Genomic DNA, 13,871 nt, shown 5'->3' with positions numbered 1-13,871 from the left:
TCTTTCCCCGCACTGTTACAGAGGTGATTCAGCCGACTCACAGCCAGTGGAGAGCACCTGTCAGCTGACCTTTTGTGGGGATTTCCCTGACAGGGGTGGCAGATGTGTTTTTAGCTTTATCATATGTAACACTGATATAAAATCACTAAGCAGTCTTCAGTGAAACAGCAAGTTATGACTCTACTGGATGTTGTACAGTGTGTGTTTATTGTGTTTATCCTGTCAGTTTCTTTACCCAGTCTCTTTTCCTGCACAGGGAAAAAAAACTGCTCAGAATTCAGAATAAATATATACATGACACAATACTCAGGTTTCTCTTGCAAAAGAATCTAGTCAGTTTAACCCAATTTCTCTTAAGTCCTTACATCGATTATGGAAACTGGCTGTCTTGTTTACATCGTAATTTGAGAAATTAGATAACTGTCCATACATGGTGAATAACTTGATTACTAAAGTGCATGTAAATGCAGTGATAGATTGAAACAAGTAAGCATGTTGTCCTGCACTGATGGTGCATCCCCCACCCCCACCATGCCAACTTTGGCTGTGTTTCAATTACCTTGCAGTTACACAGCAAGTCAGAGGACACTCCCCCTTCAGAGAAATTGCAAAAATGGAAATGGGTGTGGCCTAGGAGGAGGAAGGCGTTAAGTATGAGAAGTGAATGTGGTCTTCCTTAGCCCAAGGCAAATTTTGCATCAACATTTCGTGGTGTTACAGTAATCCATTGTTACTTTTTGTGGTATGCCATGCCCCCTACACCCACACCTCCTTTGACTGAATGGCCTGAAACGTTAATGAGATCTCCTGTGGCCCATGATGAACCTGTTCAAAGTTTTGTGACGATATTTGAATCCATTCAGAGGTTAAAATCCTTTTGTGATATGTCATGCCCATGTGATACTACAGCCCCTTTTAGCCAAGGGGCACAAAAAGTTATGCACCTTTTCCTTGGCCCATGATAAACCTTCCCACCAAATTTGGTGGAAACCTGGACATTCATTTGAAAGTTATCCCTCTGTTTGACAAACAGACTCATACTGATACAATTCATTCAAAAGTAAGGATAGCCAGTTTGTGACCACTAGTGGCACCATAGTACACATTTGGAAAAGTGGGATGCCATTTTGTTTACACGAGATGTTCTTCCTGCACGCCATAAGCATGTAGGCAACATACTATACATGCCAATGTAAACAATGCAAGTTTCAGACTCTTTGGGAGTGAGGCTTTGCAAATGTATTTTGAGGTAGAAAATGCATTCAACGTGTTTATTAGGACTAAGGACATACACAAAGTGTTTTGCTGAGAAAATTTAAATGTAAACAAAACCAAATGTGTTTACAAAGACAACTTTTTGTTTAGCTGCCGTGCTCTTTCTCAGTTCAGTACTTAATTAGAATAGTTTTTTTCTCAAGAAGAAGGTCTTGTTAGGGTCTACCTAATACCTATCTTTTCTTATTTATTCTTCTATAATATTGATTGCTACCACAAGTTATTAACAGAATAATGAAATGAAAAACACGTGCAGTTCAATTAAGTATGGCATCCTTGTTTGGCATCCTTGTTCACATAGCATTTTGCTGGTGCGAGTTTATGAGTGTTTTTTGCTGAGGTTGTTTAGAGAGAGGGCTGATAAGCTGCAGTGGTGGGTTGGGGGCACAGTATGCAGCCCTCTGAACCATTGTTCTCATGCTTATTCATCTACAAAGTGGATGAAGATGAACAAATATGAAATCTCAGATTAGAGTCATGAGCCAGTACCTTTCTGAAGCCGCCAGGCAGCGGGTTTGTTTTGTGGGCAGGGTGCTTTGTTGGTGTCCCTCTCCCCAGGGCCTTTGGTTTTGAGAGCCACTGTGTTCTTAATACCACAGATCCTCTGCATGGTTAACCTGTTATGTATTAGCCTGTGTAGGAATTTATCTAATAACCAACACTCCAAAACCTCAGTTAGCCAAAGTGAGCACCATGGTGAGAAATATCTGTTCATGAGCCCATATGTATACTGACAAGGACCATGGAGCATGGTGACTTTACTCCCATGTGGCCGGCTTAGTCTGTTCTTAATTAAGCTGAATTATGGTATTATAAAAGAACTGCCTCTTGTTTGAGGTTCTGAAAGGAACTGCATGAGTGTCGTATTTCTCCAGCACAGGGTCATACATGAGGTTACGCATGGTTGCTAACCAGTCACTTTTTCCTTTAGGCAGGGGGAAAAAAATCTTAAAAGATTTAAATTCCACACATTCATCTGTAAATATGATGAATCTAAAAAAAAGTCTGAATTTTGAATGTCAATTGGTCATTTTAATAACCTGCTTATCGGATTGCATCTTCACATCCTTCACTTAGCAGCAATCTGCTGTAGAGGAGCATAGTAATGCACCCGGTAAAAAAGCATAAATAACAAAATAAAAGCATTACTTCTGGTCCTTGAGTGCAGTGCCAACCTCTTTCAGAATGTTTTACCCTGATGAGTATTAGCCCCGACCCTCTGCTGCAGTAAAAAAAGACTCCCAAACTGCTTTCCAAAATGCAGTTACACAACATAAACATGAATATACATTATTCCAGAGTTGTTTTTTATCTTCTTTTTCTTCATTTTCTTTTTCTTTTTTTAATGTCCTGTTCACGTTTAATTAGAGGGGCATAATGAAGTGAAGTCACAGCGCACCCCTCCTCTAGAGTCATTGCAGAGGGGGCGGAGGAGGAATCTTAACTTATTTTCACTTCGTTTTCACCTCCTCACATTTCTTCATTTCACATGGGCTGGAAGCGCCAGCGGCGTTCTCTTTCCCTTCTCCAGAGCAAAGTGAATGTGACTTTTCTAAGGGGGTCACAGGATGCCTGGAGGCCTGTGGGTGTTACTGGACTGTTGCCTGCTCTTAGCTTCACTGAGGGGCTTGTCATAGATTTCATCTCCACAGAAATGAGCCAGGGGGCCCTGGCCAGGAGCACAGGCAGCCAACGTTATGAAGGGCCCACGCTGATTATTTCCCTCTGACATCGCATCCTGAGCTTTCCGCATTAATCCCAGACAAAGGCAGCCCTTCAGTGCTGCGCCAGAGCTCAAATTAGGAGCCAGATAATGGGCTTGTTGAGATCCTGCTCCGTTAGCTGAGCAGCAGAGCTCCTGTTGAAATCCTCCCCTCCAATGTTCTATCCTTCCTGCACCTCCTTTTTCTCTTAAGACCACCTTTCTACCATGTTTGGACCGTGACGGAATGCAGGTGACACAATTTTGTTACAACCCCTACCCCACTAGCACCACCACCTCCAGCCCCCCTCCAAACCACCACCTTTAATTTGATGGTGGCTTGGCTGAGTTTGGACCTGAGCCTGGATGTGGATCGCCACAGGCTGTGAAACTGATAGCCAGTCAAGACTGGAGTGTCTGTCTCCAGCCTGATCTGGTCTGCAGGAGGGAACAAAGAGGGCCTTACAGGGCTCCGCAAGGCGGATTAGTTCCAAGGAGCCAATGGCTGCTAGCTGGCTTGCTGGAGGACGGCCTGCTGTGGCCCCAGCAGCGTGTCACACCACAGGCAGGGGCCGCACAGGCACATACTGCTAACCCCATCAACCCCCATCCACAGTTCCCTAACATAGCCCTGCAGTCAGCACACAGGAGCTTTTGAAGAGCAGTGCAAAGGCCAAGGGCCAGGCTGCCTTGAGAATGACATTGGGGGGGATGTAGTAAGGTGAGGAAGGGCATGTGAAGGTGGAAGGGAATTTGACCAAGGCTCAAGTGACCTTTGCCCTCCAAATGTCAGCTTGTACATTATCTGCAAGCAGTTACAAGAAAGATTTGGTAGCTAATGCTAAAATGTTTGATCTGACAGTATCTAGTTATTGTGAAATTAATCCTGCATAGTCACACCTCTGCCTTAAACAAAGGAGGTCTAGTAAAATTCTTGTCATAAAATGTGGAATAATGAGACCTTGGTGAGCCAAAGGCATCATATTGATTGGTTTGAAATAGGATTCTCGCACACTCCCCCACAAACATCAACTCTGGTTTGTTGTTCTGTCTGGGTAGAACAAGTTTTTGCCATTAGCTTAGCCACAATGCTATCTTCTATGTGTATTTGCATTTTCTCAAATGAAGATTATAATCCTCTCCATCTCACTGCTTCTTCAGTTCTTTTTATTAACAAACTATGACATTTAATATACACCACTATTGGAAATGCATCACTTGTGGGTTTGTGGTGTCTGCAAAAGTCTTCTTCTAAAGCCTTAGTGAAGTCTGGTTGTACATTACCCTCCCAAAGGTTATGCTTTTTTTTCTTGTCTGCAGGGTGCACTTCACTACAAACACAAGGAATATCTAAGTGTTTTTTGGTGTACTTGCCATCAGTTGAGCCATTTGTCATCTATTGTTGTTTGTCCCTTGCCAGCAAACTATAGCAACTTGTTCGGTGATCCCATAACAGTTAAAAAGTGAGCACCAGTGGCCCTAGTGAAATTTGACTGGTTTGATGACAGCCCACAGCATTGCTGTCTTTTTCTACCCTGGCACTGGGTTTAAATTTCTCCAGGTCCTCATCATTTGAGAGAGTGATATAAACAGACATTTAATGTGGTTTTTGCATTTTGCCACAAGAATATGCTCAAACTTGCTACTTAAACTTATTATCATTTTGTATGTTGTAGAGATGAAAATGGATTTAGTTTATCAAATATATTTAGTAGATTTAATATATTATCAGTTGCATTGCAATATTATCACACCCCCTATACTCTGTTCTGTTTCACACATTTAGCATGATTTGAACACTTTACTGTTTCATTTCCCCCCAGTGACTTTTGGTGTATTGTGTGTTCGCCTCCCTTTTCTAGTGGTTAGTGCCTTTTCGAACCCCCAATTTTAAGGGCAAATCGCGTGGTTTCTGTGTTGCTAGGTTGAGAGAGCCAAATAGAGACTCTTCGAGACATTTAAGGTTAGCATGAAAGGTTCTGCGATGTAAAATGTGCCTCAGCAGACACTGATGGAGCGTCCTGTAGTGTTAAACATGCTCAGAGCTCCGAAACATCCTTGACACATTTACGAGCTCAGAGTTATCATCCAGGCACTTAGGCCATTTATCACATCAAAGGAAGAGCCTTGTTTGTTGACGTGAAAGCAACAATAGCAGCTAAATTGCCCCGGTTTGTACAGCCACATTGCCTTTCTCCTATCTGTCTCGACCAGGCGCAATGGTAGGGAAAAAGGTAGCGAGCGATTTAATAGTGAGCAGAGTCTATTTTTCCATTTGAATTCATTTCACCTTCTTACTTTGAGGCTGTAGATCAGAAAGAAGGAGTGAGGCAATAGAGTGAGAGGCATGGGGAGAGAGGGGGAAAAGCACAAGGAAAACTGATGCCCTTTCCTCCAGCTAAATTAACAGGAATCACGTGGAAAACAATCTGAGGCTCCAATGAAAGGGGGGGGAACCATTAAAATTAGCCCCAAGCTATGGACTGCACCCAATATCACTAAAGCTGCACTCACTACAGATGTGGAGGCTGGCTTACAGGCAAACTATGCTCTGTTCTATAGCTACAATTAAAATCAACCTCGCTGCCAAAAAAATAGGAGGGGGGAAGAGGGGGTAGAAAGGCAGACATGGAACATCAAAGACAGATTGAAATGTGTAGTCAGTAATAAGAGTGGTCTCCAGGCCCTGAGGTTCTCCACGGTCCCCTTGTTAATGAGAAATTTTGACCTCTGGTTTGTAAGTTAAACTTGTAATCTCGGTTAATGAAGTAAATCAATCCCAACTCGGGAGTGTTCAGTGTCTCTCCCTTTGCCTTCTCCCCGCCAACCTCCCCTCTGTCCTCCTCTCGTGTGCCTTTCTTTTTCTGCTACTCCTCCTCCTGCGTCCCTCCCAATATGCCGCCTGGGAGTAAAACGGCCAGGTCTTCAACCAGACAAACAGGAAACTCACAGAGCACAAGGGTTCCGGTGCCGGAGGGTAGTGTAGGGACTCAGAGGACTAGGACCGACAGGGCTGTTTGGTTAAGGAGACAGGCCAACTGCATGCTAGCAGAGAGGACAGTATGGTACAAACTGCTCGCTCCTCCTCCCACTCTCTCTCCTCTCCTTGCTCTCTTCTCCCCTCACTGCCCAGAACATGAGCACACTGGGAATGCTGTTTGGTTAGAAGGGCAGGCCTGGTCCCTGGCACTACAGGGGACGATATTGCACAAGCTACTCACTTCCTCCTTCTCTTCCTCTAACCCCTCTCCTGCCACACCCTCCCTCCCCCTCTACCTCCTGCCCCCTTCTTTCTCCTCTCTCTTTTCCTTGTCTAGACCATACCTTCAGTATGAATTTTAACAGTGGCAAAGACCACCAACTTGCCCTTCTTCTTAGCAATCTTAAACACGCTGCTCTGCGGAGCTCCACTTTTGCTCTTAACTTTATGGAGGCTACTGTTTGATCTGGTGGGTGCATTTGCATTGACCTTCGGATTAGCTGTTGCTTTTGTTTTTTGTTTTGTTTTGTTTTGTTTTTTTTATTATTATTAATCATGCTGTTAAAGTAATGCAGGTTAGAATGTGAACTCCAGTCCAGCGATTTATACATGACTTATATCAGGCTGTAATGAACCATGAGGATTCCTGTGTGGGTTCTCTCTCTATATACTACATAAATTTGATTAACGAGGGCACGGAGAAGCTGCTATTGGTTGCGTAATGTCAAGAAGATTGTAGTATTAGTTTGACTTTACGTCTCAAGGCAATTCTGTATTTCCAGTGAGGACACAAAGAAGACAGAGTCAAGTCTTCAGAATGGTTACAGGGGCTCCTTGGCCCAATGCCATGCGTTCTTAGAGCTGTAACACAGTGCACTTTGCCAACTTTCCCTTCCCCTGCACACAGCATGATGGTACTGAGCAATGGTTATTACACCATGGACTTTGGGTTAAAACATTTAAATGCAGCCATAGAATTAGCATGAGCATTAAAATGTATTTGTTCACTTGGATTATCAGAAATAACTATTTTTCTATATACTCCGTTTCATATACACAGATCTTATATGCCATATATAGAATATCAGCACCTTCTAATCTCATCTGAACCCATATGAGGTATACTGAAATCAAGGTGTGAACAAAACACAGCATATATTTGACACGTTTAAATTTTCTTTGACACAGAATGCTTTAAAACTATTTTAAATCAGTGTAGCAACTGTGCATATTTAAACTGCATATTAAATTCAGCATGGTCTGATGATGCAAGTACTGACATGGGGTTTACATGTGTTTTGAAGCTGTGAAACAAGTGCTTATATTTGTTATATTTTAAGTGCTGGGTCACAGTAGCACATGCCCAGCATAGACAGATTGCTTGAATTATCACAAGATATCAGGATATCTGTTAAAGCCAAAAAGGCCATCATGTTGACTTGCTTGTTACAATCAAAATGGTGTTGTGACCCAGCAGAGGGTTGCTAATTAGTTTTTTTTTTTTAGTGTTATCTGCATATTTTTTGTGTATCCAGCCTTTTACCCCCTGGGTTTTCCATTTCCTGTGTAACAAATCCAGCAATTTAAACTGCCAAGCTGCTATGTTGTTAACAAATGTTTTGCAGTTATTTTATCAATAACACTTGATAGCTATAATGAGATCAACCAGCACAGCAAATTTCACTTGATACAGTATATCACTTTGACAAGGAAGCAGTAAAATTCCAAAACTATAATATCAAAACTGCAAATAAGATCAAATTCTTATCTGTTTTCAACATGCAGAGTTTTAAACTCTTACCATAAAAAAACAAGAAAAACTTTTTTTCCACTGAAGATCCATGGCAACATACAAGACAGGTTCTCGAGACGTGATTTGAATGTGTCTGATTTACCACATTTCACGGTCAGTGTTAATTCCTGTTATTTTCATGTGATGTGCAGACAGTTCCAGTTTTAGCAGAGTATTTTTTTACTTTGGCTACTTAAATGAACTTTATTTTGAGTTATGAAGGATTAAGAAAGTTACAGTTTATTTACCATTGAAGTCAGAATCTCTAAGGGTTGTGCAATCAAAATTAACTTCAGCTTGTGTCTTCAAGAAGATCCCATTTGTTGCACCATCCTGTCCACGTAACCAGTTAGTTCATGTGTGTGATATACCACTCTAAGACACATTGCACATTTGTATTTGAGTCTTCATATATCAGTGAAGTATCTCTTGAACAATGGAGCTGAAGCCATGCATTGTATGATAGATTTTGAACACATGGTACCGGTCAACATAGATCAACATCGCTGGCTTGGATTCTTTGCATTTATGGAACTGACTAGACCTCCAAAATGAATGGGTGGATGGATGGATGGATGGATAGATGGACTGATAGTTAGATAGACTAGATTAGGTTATAGTTCATTACCCGTCTTTCCACTTTCGTACCACTGCAAGCTAGGGCTATCTTGGAGCCAGATGGTGTCGATGGCCTGCAGCCTCAAGCCACGAGAAAAAAACATTCTCATTTCCACTGTTGTGCCGATAGCCCTGCAGTCTTGTCCCGTCCATGCAAGCAAGTGGGAAGTAGGAAGCAAGTGGTTAAAGTCTGCACACCCAGCTACTGACTAACTACTGCAGAACTACGTACTACCGGATTTTTTTTCTCCTTTGGACACTACTTTGTGCGTTGTGTGCTTTAACTGCCCCTTGTACAGAGATCTCAGTTTTTTCAGTTTTTCGTGGTCCTGTCCCGTTATGTGTTGGATCCCCACTGCTGCCAGCTTTCTCACTATATATTGCATAACATCCTCATTTCGGCAAACACCGCCGATTTGATGTTGGACATTATCCTCTATTAGCACCAGGGGCTTTATTCAATCAAATAAGATTTCCAGGAGAAGTCAAGAACCATGTTGGTCTTTCAAATATGATTGCTGAGAAAGCATTTAGATAGAGGAAGGAATAGAGTTGACCCCTGACCCCACCCTACCCCATTCAGCAGAAGGGTTGCTGAATTAACCAAGTCAGTACTAGCTGTACTTTTTCTCTTTTCAGCATCACCAGCATCACCACCATATCATCACCAAAATGCATTCAGCCTATTCTTAAGGCATGTTGATGCATTCCATTTGGTCAGTGCACTGCCCTTATAACCATATTTGAAATCATTTAACCTTTACTGCTTAGCACTTCATGGTAGGTGCATTATTTTAGAGCAACATAATGATACTGACACAAGAAAAAATGAAAAAATCTTTAAGAAACCAAATGGGCATTCAGGTATAGCCTTGCCCCTTGTTGATGGCAGTACCTTAAGTTCCTCTGTAGGCTGTCATTCTAAATTGAGGTAATTGGTAATTGTAGTTTGTGATAGTGTGTGGCCGCAGGGGCCCTGCTCATCTCCTGTGGCTTCCGCATGATGCTCACTGCTCTGGGACCCCGGCCTGACTACTCTGTTCTTTCGTAACCTCACTGACCTTGTTCTCTCTATTTTTCTCACTGCCATTCTCTTTTTCTGTCTTTCTGACAGCCTTTGTCTCTCTTTTTCTCTTTGTCATTCTATCTCTCTCTGTCTCTTGCTCTCTCTCTCTCTCTCTCTCGCTCTCTCTCTCTCTCTCTCTTTCTCTCTCTCTCTCTCTCACACACACACACACACACACACAAGCATGCACAGTCCGCTCACCACCACATAGGTCATTTAGGTTAAAGTTTCTAGTGAGTCACACTTCCTAAGGTTTCTAAGAAATAGAACCCAAGAAATAAGAAATATGACCACAATAAAAAAAAAAAAAAAAAGTTTCAGTGATAGAGAGGAGACAGGAATCCTGTGCCTTTAGGCTGGGACAGTATCAGTCAGAGGCAAGACCAAATAGAGAAAAAAAAAGATTAAAATCCACCTCTTTTTCCATATTATCATTGATCCGTAAAGGTTTTATTATGTCTGTGAGCAATCATAGTGAATGTGTAGTATTTAGCGAGTGAACCTGTGTTTGCACTTTGTCCGGATAAGCCAAGTGATCTGCTTCATTATATTAAACCTCAACCTCTATAGTGGAAACAATACCAACATATTTATATCTCAGCCTAAAACCGAAAACTAGGAAACATTTATATCATTGAAATGGTCAGTTTCCATAAATATTTTTTTTCTGTGGTAGGTGTGGTAGGTTCTGAATCTTCTCAGTCAAGTAGCCAAATGAGGAATCGAGTATCTTACACTCCTGGTCAAATATGGACCTTTCAGAGAGGGCTGCAACCATTTAGGGTTCATCTTGCAGATTAAGAAACCTGTGTTTATGGAGAATACTTTGAAAATGACATTTTACTCTCATGTGAGAACACTATGCCAGCTTCTACCCTCCTAGAAGGCCTGTGTGGCTATTGCAGTGTGTGTGTTTGTGTTGAAGATCTGGGTTAATGTCTCAGTCATCTCTGAGGGGAAGTGTGGTCCTGGAGGTCCAGACTGTGGTCCACTGTTTCTACTTTTAGCTTTGACTGTGAAGTTTTGGATATTTAGACAAAGCTTTAGTTTTGTCTGTGTTGAAAGATCACTGCTTGGCCAAGCCAAGAGAACGCGAGCTGAAAAATATCTGTTAAATTATTTTTTCATGCCTCATTATTATAAATAAAGAAAAATCCTCTGAATGTAGTTGATAGTCGCCTTTTCTAAAAATTCATAAATAGATTTTACATTTATATATGTACATAAATGTGTGCATTTGTGTTAATACTGTAAAAAAATCATTAAGATAAGAGCCTCCTATATATTCATATTCATGGCAAAGTAGTGATCCCCCTCGTTTCTGCCTTTAAAACTTTGCCCTGAAATAATGGTTAAATATACAGTTTTGACAACAAAGTTGAGCCCCAGGCACTTAAAAGATATCCATCTTAAAGAAATTAATTACCTCCCTTGTTAATCTTGATATAATTAAATTTCAGAAGAATGAAATTTGCTGCTTTTTTTCCCTTCCACCTCGCTGCTATGGAGACAGGGCGATAATGGCTGGCTCTCTAGCTAGCCTGCTGGCCAGGGACGTGGGGACAGCCTAACAACCTAGGCCCCGTGCTGTGCTGTAGTGCGCTGTACAAACCCACTCTCCTCATCCTACGCCTTCACCACTCATAGGGATATGCAGAGAAAATGCCTCAGTCACTGCTTCCCCATTCTGCGCCTGCCTGTCTTCCCCCATCCTGGAGGAGCTGTAAGCTCTGGGCCTTTAAATTCTTAGTCTTAACATGTGATAATGTTATCAAATGAATTGAGAGTTTTAGAGCGCTGGTGCTGCTAATGAAGTCGGCATGAAGCCTCTGAAACTTACATGATGGGACCCTGGAGAGCCCAAACAGTTCTCTCTCTTATGGCTCACTTAAGAAACTCCTGTGTCTTTCTGTGGCTTACTGTCGTTATTTATAGGACCTCCTACGACGCTGTTAGAATTAACCCTGATTGGTTTGTGCAGTTTAGCACCACAGCATTACCAATGAGAACCGAGTTTTCTTGTCACTGTTTATTAAAGTTTGTTTTCCTTTGACAGTATAATTTTTTTTTGGCAGCTCCATTGTCAGCTGTAAAGGTTGGAGCCTGGGGAAAGAAAGGAGAAAAAGCTGGAAAAGATCTTTCATTAGGAGCTGGCAGGGGGGCAGAAGAATGCCGAGGAGGGCAGAGGAGAGGTGGTAATATGTATGGAGTAGGCAAAATACTAGAACAAGATGGCAGAAATGCCAACATAAACAGCGGTTTGAGTTTCCCAGGATCTGAATCAGGAGTTTTCCTTGTGGAGGTGTACAGTATGCATCCTGTAAGTAGCAGATCTTGCCTCAAATCTGTAGACACCACTAAATAATGGAGCGCTTTCCTTACAACCTCTGTGCAACCTCAGTTCCACCTCCTATACCACTGTACTGCATAATACCTTATCTCTTGTAGTTCATATTAGCCCATTTTTTCTATGCCATAATGGGATTTTTGTATTAATATATGTATTTACCCTAATAAAGTTGTTTGTCTTTACTAATGTCTTGGAAGACTTAAACTCAGGAAGTTCAATAGAAATTAGGCCCTCGTATTTCAGGATACTGCTTTATGGTGAAAGGATGACAAGTTATATATTCTTAAAGACCTTACAAACTGTTCTCAAATAACATCCATAAATGAACATCCTCATGTTCACACTGAGGCAGAGTCCACCCCACATCTGTAGTTCCTATTTGGGTCCTGTTATCAACTTTTGGCAAAAAGCTCAGTAGAATATTCAGTGAACCGAAAGCTTGAATACCTTTTGGAGCGATTTTCTCGAGGTTTCTGTTGTAACCTAACCTGGCTGCATTCCAATTTTGTATTCAAGTAATTATCTGTGATATTTTCAAATAAATGAATTCACATTTTGCTACTACTATACTGCCAACTGATGTAATATAGCAGTGATTTAACATATAATCAGTTAATGAAAGCTCTTATAATTTTTGAACTAAACACCTGAGATTAATAAAACTCATGACAACACAGTGGCACACTAAATCTCTGGCATGGTAATCTGAGTTTATTCATTAAGTTAACATTGGAATAATTAGTGCTCCGGTATTGCATTACCATGGTGGTGTATCCCAGTGGAGAGCCCATGAAAATCAAGATGCTAATGAGGTGCTCCGTATTTAACAGCCACGCTAACTACACCTTTTGTGCTCATGACAAACAAGATGGACATGACCTCAAGACAAAGAAAAAACTAAATTTTGGCTGTGGACTTCCCTCATATTGTTAGCAAAAAATAAATTATTTGGTGCATGTGCAGCTGCACAAAACATCGGGGAAAAATTGTGTAACAAATTTCTTAACATGTCAGCACAGTTTGCAGCTCTAACAACTGCTGTAGACTGTAAAAATCGGTGGCAAGATGCAAAATTGTGTCTGTACTTCGTCAAAATCTTTTCTGATCTCACCAAGGCAAGGCACCTTTAGGATAATAGAGCCTAAAGCACATTTTCATGCACTGAAATACAGGAGTAAAATAGGTAAAACACATTAATGCATAAAAAAAATGTAAAAAAAAAACATTAGTAAACAAGTGCATTTACATAAATAAAGACAAAGCACACAAAATCCACCTAATTGTGCATCCCCTTTGGAAAATGTCTTGGTAATCTGTTGTCATTATCAAGCAACCCACTGTTGCAGCGTTTGCCTCATTCAAACAGATCAGAGTGTACCTCTTACATCAATCGAGTCATTAATGTAGTGGGCATTTTTCATTTATTGATAACTTGCACAGGCACTTGACACAGGGACTTTTAGAGTGAAATTTACCTCCTGAAAAAAGGTAGTGGTATTGTTTTGCGCAGCATTGTGCTTTATGAATCGCATATGGGACATGCAAAGGAAGAATGTGGTAAAGTCAAAAAAAGACCAATCGGTAAAACCAACCCTGGTGGTGAATTTTATGAGCACAGCCTCTGGTGTCTGGTTGCTGTTTCCAGGTGTCTCTCATACATCTGTTTCCAGACAGATATGTTTTCCCCAGTAGTGTGTCTTCTTCTTGGTTTCAAGTCAAGGAAGAAAGTAAGATTGTTTCAGTTTTTGTGGATTATTTTCCTGTAGTGGTATTCTCAATCATTGTCCTAAAAACATCTCACAGGATTACGAGGGCTGAAAATACTATCCCAAAAGAAACCCAAGTAGCTGCGTCATAATGAATGGAAATAGCGTTCTTTGGTAATCTTATTATCTCAAACAACAAATGTCCATTGATTTTGAAAGGAAGCTGTGAGGTTATACATTAGTCTTGTCATCATTTGTCAAGTGCATTTGCCCACAGTAATTTCCTTAGGGGGTACAAATTTTGCCACAACTTCTCTGTGATAGAAAACTCCCCTGGCACACAGGAAGTGATGCGTTTTAGCAGAGGAAGCAATACAGGCTT

General features: G+C 41.2%; 1 protein-coding gene across 1 annotated transcript in view; it reads left to right on the top strand.

Annotated features, from left to right (window-relative positions):
- Window positions 1–13,871, top strand: part of LOC115356462 (transcription initiation factor TFIID subunit 4) — a 111,752-nt gene that overhangs the window by 82,121 nt on the left and 15,760 nt on the right. The gene's annotated exons all lie outside the window — the stretch shown is intronic.

This window comes from Myripristis murdjan, chromosome 3 (genome assembly GCF_902150065.1).
Source record: "Myripristis murdjan chromosome 3, fMyrMur1.1, whole genome shotgun sequence".
Taxonomy (NCBI): domain Eukaryota; kingdom Metazoa; phylum Chordata; class Actinopteri; order Holocentriformes; family Holocentridae; genus Myripristis; species Myripristis murdjan.
Note: the sequence above shows the minus strand (reverse complement) of the source record. Positions and strands in the feature narration are given on the sequence as shown.